The 13,755-nt window shown below is 41.9% G+C and overlaps 1 long non-coding RNA gene across 1 annotated transcript; it reads right to left on the reverse strand.

The window, feature by feature from the left end:
- Positions 1-4,200: 4,200 nt before the first annotated feature.
- LOC101732721 lies at positions 4,201-13,737 on the reverse strand. The gene is made up of 2 exons (XR_208182.3): positions 13,432-13,737; positions 4,201-4,325 (listed from the first exon to the last, which is right to left on the reverse strand). It is a non-coding gene; the product is annotated as an uncharacterized LOC101732721 (long non-coding RNA).
- Between the last annotated feature and the right edge of the window lie 18 nt (positions 13,738-13,755).

Raw genomic sequence — 13,755 nt, forward strand, 5'->3', positions numbered from 1 at the left:
TATACTAATGTGCTGCAGTGTGTGCCCCATGCTATCTATATTAATGTGCTGCAATGTGTGCCCCATGCTATCTATACTAATGTGCTGCAGTGTGTGCCCCATGCTATCTATACTAATGTGCTGCAGTGTGTGCCCCATGCTATCTATATTAATGTGCTGCAGTGTGTGCCCCATGCTATCTATATTAATGTGCTGCAGTGTGTGCCCCATGCCATCTATACTAATGTGCTGCAGTGTGTGCCCCATGCTATCTATACTAATGTGCTGCACTGTGTGCCCCATGATATCTATACTAATGTGCTGCAGTGTGTGCCCCATGCTATCTATACTAATGTGCTGCACTGTGTGCCCCATGATATCTATACTAATGTACTGCAGTGTGTGCCCCATGCCATCTATACGAATCTGCTGCAGTGTGTGCCCCATGCTATCTATACTAATGTACTGCAGTGTGTGCCCCATGCCATCTATATTAATGTGCTGCAGTGTGTGCCCCATGCTATCTATACTAATGTACTGCAGTGTGTGCCCCATGCCATCTATATTAATGTGCTGCAGTGTGTGCCCCATGCTATCTATATTAATGTGCTGCAGTGTGTGCCCCATGCTATCTATACTAATGTGCTGCAGTGTGTGCCCCATGATATCTATACTAATGTACTGCAGTGTGTGCCCCATGCCATCTATATTAATGTGCTGCAGTGTGTGCCCCATGCTATCTATACTAATGTACTGCACTGTGTGCCCCATGCTATCTATACTAATGTACTGCACTGTGTGCCCCATGCTATCTATACTAATGTGCTGCAGTGTGTGCCCCATGCTATCTATACTAATGTGCTGCAGTGTGTGCCCCATGCCATCTATATTAATGTGCTGCAGTGTGTGCCCCATGCTATCTATACTAATGTACTGCACTGTGTGCCCCATGCTATCTATACTAATGTGCTGCAGTGTGTGCCCCATGCTATCTATACTAATGTACTGCACTGTGTGCCCCATGCCATCTATACTAATGTGCTGCAGTGTGTGCCCCATGCTATCTATACTTATGTACTGCACTGTGTGCCCCATGCTATCTATACTAATGTGCTGCAGTGTGTGCCCCATGCCATCTATATTAATGTGCTGCAGTGTGTGCCCCATGCTATCTATACTAATGTACTGCACTGTGTGCCCCATGCTATCTATACTAATGTACTGCACTCTGTGCCCCATGCCATCTATATTAATGTGCTGCAGTGTGTGCCCCATGCTATCTATACTAATGTGCTGCAGTGTGTGCCCCATGCTATCTATATTAATGTGCTGCAATGTGTGCCCCATGCTATCTATACTAATGTGCTGCAGTGTGTGCCCCATGCTATCTATACTAATGTGCTGCAGTGTGTGCCCCATGCTATCTATATTAATGTGCTGCAGTGTGTGCCCCATGCTATCTATATTAATGTGCTGCAGTGTGTGCCCCATGCCATCTATACTAATGTGCTGCAGTGTGTGCCCCATGCTATCTATATTAATGTGCTGCAGTGTGTGCCCCATGCCATCTATACTAATGTGCTGCAGTGTGTGCCCCATGCTATCTATACTAATGTGCTGCACTGTGTGCCCCATGATATCTATACTAATGTGCTGCACTGTGTGCCCCATGATATCTATACTAATGTGCTGCAGTGTGTGCCCCATGCTATCTATACTAATGTGCTGCACTGTGTGCCCCATGATATCTATACTAATGTGCTGCAGTGTGTGCCCCATGCTATCTATACTAATGTGCTGCACTGTGTGCCCCATGATATCTATACTAATGTACTGCAGTGTGTGCCCCATGCCATCTATACGAATCTGCTGCAGTGTGTGCCCCATGCTATCTATACTCATGTGCTGCACTGTGTGCCCCATGCTATCTATACTAATGTGCTCCAGTGTGTGCCCCATGCTATCTATACTAATGTGCTGCAGTGTGTGCCTCATGCTATCTATACTAATGTGCTGCAGTGTGTGCCCCCATGCCATCTATACTAATGTGCTGCAGTTTTTGCAGTGTGGCACTGAGTGGAGGGCAAAGTTGCATTCTATCTGCATTCTGTCACACCTGCTAAATTGGTCGTTTGTGTTAGTTCAAATGCCTCTGTTTACACAAAATGCCAGGGCCTATTTTGAATCCCAGTCTGTAGCAGTGTGGCTCAGCAGGGCACAAATCCAGAGGGGCTGCAGTAAGATGCCATAGACAGTCACTATTTATTGGGCTGTGGGGGCTGTTTTGGCCTCTGTGTACTTGAAATGACAGGGGTCTATTTTGAATCCCAGTCCAGACCTGACAGCCATAGTGACTCAGTACATACTCTCCTTTATAATTACCCAATTACAAAAGGTGTTTGTGATTTTTATGCCAAACATACCTTTAGTGGCTCCGGCCGTGCCAAGACCTTATCTACATGGAATAGTGAAGCCTCCAAGGATCATGATATACAAAGTACCATGGGCCGGATTAGCTGTCAGTGCTCAGCCATGAAATTGTTAATATCATCATCTCGTGTGGAACAATGGACAAATAATCTATATTTTTTCCAAAACAGTATTTATTGAATAATATTGCGAGTAACACCAAAAATACCTCGAGATAACACCGGGAATTCTAAGGGTAAAATGAGTCTGAAGGGTACGGGCCCACACTTATTCAGTATCTTCATCAGAAATCAACCACAATTGGTTTGAGTACCGAAATGTATTGTTTAATCCGCGACGCCTGGTAGGTACAGGTGGTTTCTATTCTACCGCTAAGCCCATAATAATCATGATTATAAAAAATCTTTAATAGCAGGAGAAATTGCACAAGGCAGGGGGTTCTGTGGTACCACACTTTAACGAACTGAGGCCCAATAGGACTCCTCTGGTCAAAGGAGAAGGGTTTTTTTTTTAATTTGTAATTGATTCTTGTTCTAGAATTGGCTCTTTGCTGTAGGTAATCCTTTCCGTATCTTGTTCAGAGAAATGATGCGATAATGCTGCAGCTGGTTCTGTATTTCTTCTTATAGTTTAAATTTAACAATGTAACACAATATCACAAACTACATAATAACATGTTACTTTCAATGGAAATCTTCGGTGTTATATTACGAAGCAGATACAATTTGTCACTTACCATATTAATTTATTTGTATATATTCTGGGCATGGGATACAAGCAAAAATCTACATACAGAGACCATGACATTCCCTCATCACGTTACTATGCCTTAAAAGACACGAAAGTACAATGTTACATTTCTCAAATGTTTTTAAATGTATTTATGTATGAATATACCTTCAGCGTAATACAATATTTGTATGTTTCTGGTTTTGACTCTTAAAACAATGTAGCAGAAGACTCACTTCTAACCAAGAGTCAATTTTTAGCGATGCCCTGCTTCCCACACACTGTTTCATAGTGAGACGTACAAGTGCAGAGCAATGAAAGGAACAGATACTGCTTTTATTTGCAATTACATTTACAAATATCTTTAAAAACAACTAAATGTGTAACTTATATCCATAGGAAAGTGGCTTAGAATTACAACTTCCATTAAACAAAATGTTAGCTTTATCCCCTTTTTTAACTTTATTTTTATTGTATTTTTTTAACAACAATAATGTTTATCCCATTTAATGACATTATTAGAGAAGGTAGAAAAAAATCAGAAATATATACAGGTTGAAAACTAAATGATCACCAACAAAGCTCTTGTTTAAAAATGTTAATTCTATTAACTCGCTTCTTTTCATTCATTTTTTCCCCACCAGTGCCCTCCCCACAAGGCCCCATAACCCTTAATGTGCCCCTAACCCACTGCTCTGCTCACTTAGTGGCCTCAAAAAATAGATAGAGCTGAAGATACAATGGCAAGTACGGGATACTGGGTGCAGCAGATAGTGAGAAGCTGAGAAGAAAAATATGTGGCAGAAGCCTGATATATAATGGGGCCTGGGCTGTGCGCATATATCAAATATATATATATATACATATCTTATACACACACACAAAGTGCTGGGTGTTTCGATGACTTCTGTAGTTGAACGAATATAACAGGGGAGCACTCACCAGACGCCAGTTTCTTTCCAAGAGTCCCGTGCTTGCACATCCAAAGACGCCCCCGGTCCAGGCATAGGTAAAGTACAGGAGAAATTGGTATTGGTGGATGGAGCACGCCAAGACTACTTCTTCGTAAAAATAATGAATACTTTATTTCATACCTCTATTAAAAACATATTGCCAAACACCACACCATCAGCTTGACGCGTTTCGTGGCCTACTGCCACTTCCTCAGAAGCTTCGATGACTTGCAGCTGAAAATGTTAAGGAGATCCTAGGATTAAAAAGGTTGTACTGAAAGAAAGACAATGTAATTCTAAGCAACTTTCCAATAAACGTTCTTTAAAATTGTCAGTATTTTTACAGTAATTGCTATTAAAGGAATGTATGTGTCTGCCCCTTGCTATATGCACTGGTGGTGCTGACTTTTGAAACAAAGTAGCAGATCTCCTGCAGCCAAGATCTGTCAATGTCACTACATGGTTTTGCAGAAGCACAGAAAGGGTCTGATAGTTATTGCTTTCAGTTGCAGTTGTAGTTGCAGATAATTCTAACACCATTTCCGATTTTTAATGAATATGCGTACGGAAAAGTTGCACTGAGCAATTAATTTTTATTAGGACATTTATGGGGGGAGGGTTAACACTAAAGAAATGGGGGAGAACAGTAGACTTAATTTCAATGGGTTAGGAATTACATACAAAAATATGGGATAGGAAAGAGGGAGAGAGCCGTTGTGTGTACCTATCCTCCCTGTACAAGATGTGACTTGTATAATAAGATGTGACTTGTGTGAAAAATTCTAGGACTGGTAACTATACCCATATAAATATGAAATCCTGACTGTATTGGCAATGAATGGCAGAAGGCACTGATGGGTGGGAGGTGCCGCAGTCTGATGCGACAGACTCCCCAACACTCACATATGCGAGCTCCCTGTGGCACCGTATTACACTGTATTATAGCCCTACAGAAATGACTAGGAGGCTCTCATCGCTTAACCCCTGATTTGCCTGTCAGCGCTAGAGTGTTCCAAGCAATCCCCAGCTGCCTAATCATGTGTAGCAGAATTTCTTGTGTAATTTGTAGCCTTGCAGTGTACTTTAGAATATGAATGCTTTGCTTAGATGAGGCTGGGGATTCCCCATGAGAAATTCCTGCGCTCCCCTAGCTTCTATCTGCGCCCCGCTCACAAGTTGGAGCTGGTAGAGATGGTCTGTGCCCCTCTGTCTCTTTCCGCTCCTATGGCGATGAGATTCTCTCAGTTCAAGGCAGAAGCGAATATATACGGATTGGCAAGGAAAGGGCAGTGATCTCCTGGTAGTTACTGGCGCAGTTTTTCTCTAGTTGCCTCTAGTCCATCTGACTCAGCGCCATTAGCCCCAGTCCCTTCTGAGGCCCTATGGGGAGAGTCCTGCCAGGGGGTATTTTGGGGGAAGCAATGTAGTGTAACCAGGCAAAGTCGCATGATGGAGAAGGTACAGTGACAAGCAGTGAGGGAGCCAGATACTCACCTGCCTACAAACAGAAGAGGCGCTAGAGTTATAGGCAACAAGAGCCCCATTCAGTGCCCAGGAAGAACACTGGCTCCGGCCCCAGGCTTGTCTCTCTAGAAAGGACTCTCTTCCCATACAGGCTGCCATTAATTCAGCTGCCAGCCCAGCATCCTGGGATACTAGATCCAACCAGAGTCCTTTCCTAAAGATGAATTGGGAGCTGAAAACGTGAAAGCAGCTGGGTAATTCTTTGATTACCCGTATGTGTGAATGTGCTTTAATGCCTGACCCTGTTATAGGCTGGCAAAGCCTGTCCCAATAGCAGCCATGGTGGTTGGTGCGTATGGTTCCTGTGTGGGGTTTATAGGGCAGGAGAAAGCGAGTCGGGACTGCATGCTGTGATGGGCAGAGTATAAATAAATCGCACGCTGATGCCACTGTTTAATCCAAGCTGTGCCTGCTCTCAAGGGAAGCGAAGGTTTCCATCCTGTTCTCACCAACCGCTCAAGTAAGTGGGCACAAAGGGTTAATCGCCTGTACTATCTGTGGGGATCTGTAGGTGCCCGTATATCCTGCTATTTGCTGCTCTACTAGCCATTCCAGGGCACGATTAGATGTATATTAAGCGTCTGTTAGCAGGTCCCTGGCAGCGCCGACACGACTGGCATCTTGAATAGGAATTTTGCAGATATTTCCTCAAAAAATCATTTCTCAAAAACTCCAAATAATAACAAGCCGACTGTCAATAAAAAACGAAAATTGCCTCCCTTAACGGGGAAAAAAACTAGTTACCCCCAATTAATTACTGTTTTCAAAATCAAAATATAATCCCCCGTAGACCTATTATTATTATCATCTTCGGCTGGGGCATAAAACCAACCCTATTCCCTCTAATCTTTTAGTATGGAGCCTCACACTAGAACTGAATTCCAGCTTTCCTTCCTTGCAGTGGTTGTTTTTCCTTTTCTCTTGGGAATGGATAACGTGAATGTTTGTATTACTGTGTAAATACATATGAGATATAACTATATTAATAGTAATTCTAGTAAAACACAGGCTTATTATTTGTTTATATCCCTTAATACAATCCATTAACTTCTAGTACAATGTTTTATATAAATAGATCAGACAGCAGAACCCAGTAGTAAATTTATATTGTGTAAAAATGTCAATACAAAAAACAAAGTGTTCACATTTCTATGGTATAAATACATTAGTATTATAATAAATGTGCAGATTTTAAAGCTGGATAAAACAATCCCCAGACTGTATATAGTGAAGTATTCGTGCTAAAAATTATAATCGCTTGGTAGTTTTTGTTTTCTTGTATATGTAAATGTATAAGGTATATATATATATATATATAGAGAGAGAGAGAGAGAGAGAGAGAGAGAGAGAGAGAGAGAGAGATGTTTGTTTTTGTTAAATTGCAAATAGAGTATAGCGTATAGAGGGTTAGTAAATAAATTGCTGGGAAAAAATGTGCTCACATGTTGGCCGGGGTAAGTGGTTAGACCCATGGGGCAATGCCCTGGGTATAGAAAGTGCATGCCAATAGGGCAATTACAAGGCAGTTTATAAAGCAGTCCCTTTCTATGTGCAGCTCTCTCAGCTCTGTGACCTTGTACCCTACACTGGGCGATTTTAGGAGCTGCGTCGCTCCCGCGACATAGAAATCGCCGTTGTTCAGTAGAATTCTATTTGCCCTGCTAATATTTTGGTGAAGAGATAGCACGATTTCTATTTCGTGTAATATATATTCTTTGGCCTGGTTCTCATCTTTGGTGGTAGGGGGAAATATACAGAGGGTACTTGGGGGAAAGTGGTGGGGTTTGTAGCAAATCAGTAACGTGATCTGTTGCTATGAGGATTAAGTGATGGTTAAACACAATACAGTAACAGGGCCTGGGCAGGAAATTTGCTTAGCGCTTAGGATCTCATTACTGGAGAATAATAAACAAACGCCTGAGGCTGGGGGCTATAGATCTGTATGGTAGAAGCAGGCCTGACGCGGCGTGGGGCTGCCAGGGACCTGTCATGTCACTGCTATAGAAGCTCGGTTGTACTGCAGCGCGCATAGGGTTAATACGGCTTGCTTGCAGCTTTTAATGAAGCTGTATCGGTAGATCTGATGCATCCTGTTTCAGCTGGGCAATATCGGTGAAAAGCCATAAGGAAAACCAACAAAGGGCACAAACTTGGGAGCTGCAGCGACTTTTAACTCCTCCTAACCAACAAGAGGGAATCATAGCAGCATACATACAGTGGGTGAGGGTGTAAGGGCTCAAGAAATCTGGTGGGCTCCTGGCCTGTAGTCCCACATAGATCTGCATTTAGCGGGCACCCCTGGGCTGGGAGAGGGCAGTTATAGTTGCAGGTATAGGTTGATATATATGCGTTTATATAGGAAAGGGTGGGTATCATGGCACAAGCCAGTTACGGCACAACAATGTTTTAAAGAGTCCATTCCACTGGGAATGCAGTAAATGCATGTAACCGTATAGACATAAATAGATAGGATAGATAGGTAGACATACAGGTGATTGATGGACAGACTCTACCAGAGCCCATTCAAATGCAGAAAAGGCGGATTGGATTAGCGTTGAACTTGAGAGTCAGCCCAGATTCACTAAGAGCCAAATATTTTTTAGTTGTAATCAATAATGTTACTAGCCCCTTAAATCAGTTATTGATATTAGTTTCTATGATTAATTGTAGCATTAACAACAACACTGCAGTATTTAAGTTACTAGAATGAATTGCGAGTGCGAGCACTACAGATAAAAACGATTTTTACTTTAAAAAATGGTACACGGATATATATATATATTTGTGTGTGTGATATAATGCAATGATAGCTTTAATGGCCTCATCATGGTCTTAATAAAATTCGTTTGCTACAAAGCGGGTACTATTGTACAGAATTGTAGTAAAGGCATAGCAATAATTCATAATTAATTAAACATTTGTGGGGTTTAGATTTTCCAAGAAATTGTTGTAAAAAATGTAAAATTATGACCTACGATAAAAATGTCTAAAATGTTTCTGCGACAACGTACACAACATTAGTTCAGACCAGTCATATTCACTCCAAATTGAGTTTTATTCACCACTAACCTAGTTCTGTATGTGCATGCACAATACAAATTGATTATTAGCAGCTGCCACTGAATTACAATTATTATATTTTTAAGTTTTAGTTGCTGGTTTGGCTTAAACAAAATGCACTGTAGGCACAAGTAATTCTACATGCCAACTAGTAATGCTTATAATTTGTATAATCACGGAATAGGCTGACTAAAAGTCAACATTTCCACATTCCACATAATTTTACTGATCTTTAAAATGTTGAATATTCTGACTGATTTACTAAGTCATTAGTAGTTTTATTGGCAGATACCACGCCATATCCGTTATTAATAACCCTTATCATATGTATAATTACCGAAATTAGAAATGACAGGTACCTACAGAATTGAGGCTACCCAAGGGTAATACTTTAAATGAACAATATTTTATTCGAAAAGGAGTAATAATAGCTCTGTTTTCACATACACACACACAGATATATGTAGCGGTGGCCATATAAACTATTTAGTGACATCCAATTTACCTGTATGATGTCTAACGTTACAAGTTATACAGACAATAAAAATGAGATTATGCTATCACTGCGCACACTCAAATATACTCATAGCTCTGTATTGTGTGTATTGTATGGCTGTCTGTGCAGTTGCAGGGGATCTTATCAGCCCTTTTCCATTAAATCTTATATTCAGGTTATAATTTCCATACCCACAATGTATTGTTTACACCCACAATGCACTGCAACTATCCACCACTTTACATTTTAGGGCTACAATAATATTAGCACTGAAAATAAAAGGCAGAAAAATAGCCACATTTTTCCTAGTGGATTGGCTCACATTTACACATTTTAAAAGAAAGATTAAATGTGGAAATACTGACATTTTTTGTATCGGCTAACACCAAAAAGTGATACAGTGATACAAACTAACATTTTTGTATGACAGGCAGGCGGTAGTTTTCTCCACTGTTTAGTAAAATTGACCCCATTGCTCCTTAAAAAAATGGTTGTGTTTCTTGTTGAACAGGGACACTCCATTTTCTTAATTTAAGTACAAAGTTGCCTGGCAAACTGGATTATTATCTCACCAATAATATGTTGTGAATCTGGGTCCTACCTTCTGTAGAGTTTCCTCTGGCTACAAATATGTTAATTTCCCCCCACCCCTTTACAGGCCTGAAGGCTGTCTGTTATCACCCTGATATTTACAGAGGGTCAAAAAGCTCAGCTATGGGGTCTGCGAGCCCTTGTGGTCCTGTTACCACACAGTCCATATGGCCTAGGTTTACTGGGGAGAGGTAAAAAAGCCCAACAAACATAAACAATGAAAAAGCCTGATTATACCCCATATAAGGCTGGTTTTATTCATGTTTATTTGCTATAACTGAAAAGTTATAGTAAAAAAAAAAGGAATTTCCAAATTGAAATTATTTGAAAAATGTATCTGTTTGTATACATTGCAATGTTCTAATAAATTCGACAGCAGGAGAAAAGAGGGGTGCAGAGGAAACAAACTACACTGATTTGGTGAAATAAATACTTCCTGTGCTTGCTTCTCTATCTGAGCACTGTGTGCGCCTACAAATAACTTGGCGCATTCAAAAGTTAGAGTAATTGCTATGTATCATTTGCCTGCGGGTAATGAATAATGGTGCGCCTCTAAAGAATTTACAATATAAATAAAATATATAAAGAATGCGTATGCGGACTGAGAAAAATGTCCACGGGTAGATAGAAAGAACATATATATATATATATATAGCGCTGCTCAGGGGGCGCAGAAATCAGTTATGCACCCATGGGAGAAAGAGTCCAGTCTGCGGAGGTTGGCCCTGTAGTTACACATATGGTCTGAACCCACAAACCGGCCCCGATATGGCCAATCAATTAGTTGGCATTTCTAATCACTACCTACAGAGCTGTCCAATCTAATGTCTGACTCTAGCGCCCACATGTGTATATTGCGCAAACACACAAACATATCGCCTTATCCCTGTGTCAAGCCCATAAGAATCAGGCTTTAGCTACTGTCTGCGTTGGCAGGGATGCTTTAAAGCACTAGTTTAGAGGGTAAGATTTTAATGGTGGGCCCCAGCAGCCAACTTTTGCCCCAAAATATTCGTTGCACTGCCCTAAACTGACATACTAAGTTCATATTTGTTTATATAAGGGTAGTTAGCTGGACATCCATAGCCTGATTAAATGGGATTTTTTAAGTCCATTTTTCAACCAGTACTCATGGATGTCATGGAGTAAAGCCACATCCTTTCCAATATTTCATTGGACCAGTCCATCCTGTGCCTTCTGTGGGCAATGTCTAGCACTAAGGTATTAGCTCTGCCTGGCTTTGTGCTACAGGAGAATGAGGGAAATAAGGCAGAAAACTTTTTTGTTATTAAATGAACAAATTGAAAAAATAAATTCCATAAGATAATATGGTAGATTCTGTACAACGTCCTGCTTAGTCTGGGACTGGGTGAGTTGGGGAGTTGAGGGACCCCTTTTGCGGTAAAATAATTGTTAATGACCCACTTTGTCCAATAACAAATATATTATAAATATTGTATATAAAATATTGCAGGCAAGTAACCCTGCAATTCTAACAGCATAGAAAGTATTGGCCCAGGCATCACCCTAACTGACCCCTCAGTCTGGGCCCCCAGTGGAGTGCTTTGTGCCAGTTATGTGCCAGTGCTCCCTATGCATACAAGCAGAAGTGTGTGTGTGAGTGTGTATGTGTGTGTGTGAGTGTATATGTGTGTGTGTATGTATGAGTGGGGGGCACACACTGGGTGAGGATACAGCAGTATGCAGCGCGCCGGACATCCTCAGTGTGACGCTCGCACTAATTTCTAGTCGCACTTGGGCTTGTGATTGACAGAGATCTATTTAAATCTGCAGAATCGCGCAGAAGGTGCAGTCACACCAGGCTGCTGCAGGAGGCGGGGGACACTGGCAGGACACACGGTGACATCACTGAGGGAGTCTGGGGACAGACAGGGCTGCTGGGGCGACGCGCAGTCACATCACACTGACCTGTCAGGGAAAGCGCTGATTCTGTGCGGCCTGAGCTGGGCAGCGCTACCGCAATGCCTGGGCGCAGAGTGCAAGAGCAATGAAGGGAAGGTGCTGAAGTTCAGCTAGAACTTGTTCTGATACAGTCCTGACTCCTGCATTGCTTAAGGAGGAGTTGGTTCTCCTTGGTTCTTTAGGTTCTTTCACCTGAATGTTGTGACAGTGGAGGGAGGCAAGTCCTGCTCTTTGCTTTCCCCTATGGACGAGTGCAGTCCTCTATCCCCCAAAGCCAATGCTTTTAGTATCGCCTCTCTGATTTCAGCCTCAGAACAAGTGGATACCCCTGAGCCAAGCGCTGCCCTGGAGAAGCTCTGCAGGTTCGAGTCCCACCCCATGAGAATGCACTTCAGTTCTGTTACCAGGGATATGGAGGGTAAGTGTGCCAATCAGTACCAGGCTGTGACCGTCTCAAATCTAACCATCCCAAGTTGACTTTAGCACAGAGATGCCCCCTGTGAATGCCAACCCTGCATGCAGCCACAATGCCAGCTCCCACTGAGCAGAACCCGCGCCTTCTCATTGCCTGACAGTTGTGCTCCATCTACATGCACAGTAAAGCTTTCCCCTGGCATCACCGTGCCAACCCGAACAGTCCAACCCAGTAAATGCTCCTACATGGGCCCCCCAGACACCAGCAAATTTCAACCGAATGCTCCCCCCCCCCTCTAGAGATGGACACTATACCCAGTCACCCAGTCAACACTTATAGCCAGGCAAACTGCCGAGAACAATAAGATTATTAAATATACATAAAAGATCAGACACACACGCACTCACACATATTATATACTATATGTAATTTATATATATATATATATATATATAAAAAGCTTTATAGAATTTAGGCATCTCTGGCATAATATAGAAACAAATGATTACTATTATAACCTACATTTATCTTACTTATACAGTCTGAGAATGGCTTGTTCGAAGCTTAACGAAACCAATATGTTGACAACTTACACAAACATACACATACATATATATTTATACGTATATATAATATATATTAGTTTCTCTGTTTCTGACCGACTTGTTGCAGTCTCAATAAAATTTCGTGCTATATTTGATGTGGAGCATTGTATTTACACACGTGTTTGCATGTTGTTCATTATATATATATATATATATATATATATATATATATATATATATATATATATATATATATATGGTATAACAAACTACATGCACACACAGTGTGTGGTGTGATACAAATACATAAGCCTACACACATAAAACATAATAGTCGCACTAAGCTGAAGAGTAGCAGATTGTGGCTACTAATATAAAATGATGCTGGGAGTTGCCACCAATAAGGCAGGTCCCTGTGCACTTGCGCACCCTTTAGAGAAACAGGTACAAATGAATTCATATCAGATGCAATGATGTTTGTTACATCTAAAAATGCCGCACTGATTTGCTGAAATGGCGCAGATGTAGAAGAACTGATTCTTTGGACACATAATAAGCACAAGAGCCAATAGACTATGCATATATATATCCGCTGTGTGATGAGCCCCGGCCCAGGGTGAGTGCTGTGCCCACAGACAGTGGGTGTTACAGTAACATGCGTTGGGCACCATTCCTGGGCACCTGGCTCTTAACCTATTAACGGCCAGTTTAATAGTGGTCATATTTACAACCAGGGCAGGCTCTAATACCTACTAGGCATGTGGGTTGGGGAGAGAGGTAACCTACCTACGAACAGGCCATGCCAGATGATTCTCAGCCTCTTTAAGCAGCCACAGGCCACTCAGAGAGCAAAGGCAAAATCGTCCCCTTGGGTAGAGTCCGAGCTGCAGGTACAGAGTGGGTTAGCCATGCCCTAAGCAATATGCCCTGCCCTGCCACACTCCGGGTCACTCGGACTGGGAAGGTATCCGGCCACTTTGGTGCCATCTCATTGGTGCCTGCTGTTTGCTCTTGCTCTGGGAGATCTGCCCTGTTTGTTTTGCTGTGGCTGCAGGTCCCATACTGGTGTGCATGTGTATTGTTTAACAATAGGAAGGGGAGGGCAGAAGG

The sequence above is a fragment of the Xenopus tropicalis genome, chromosome 1 (assembly GCF_000004195.4).
Source record: "Xenopus tropicalis strain Nigerian chromosome 1, UCB_Xtro_10.0, whole genome shotgun sequence".
NCBI lineage: Eukaryota > Metazoa > Chordata > Amphibia > Anura > Pipidae > Xenopus > Xenopus tropicalis.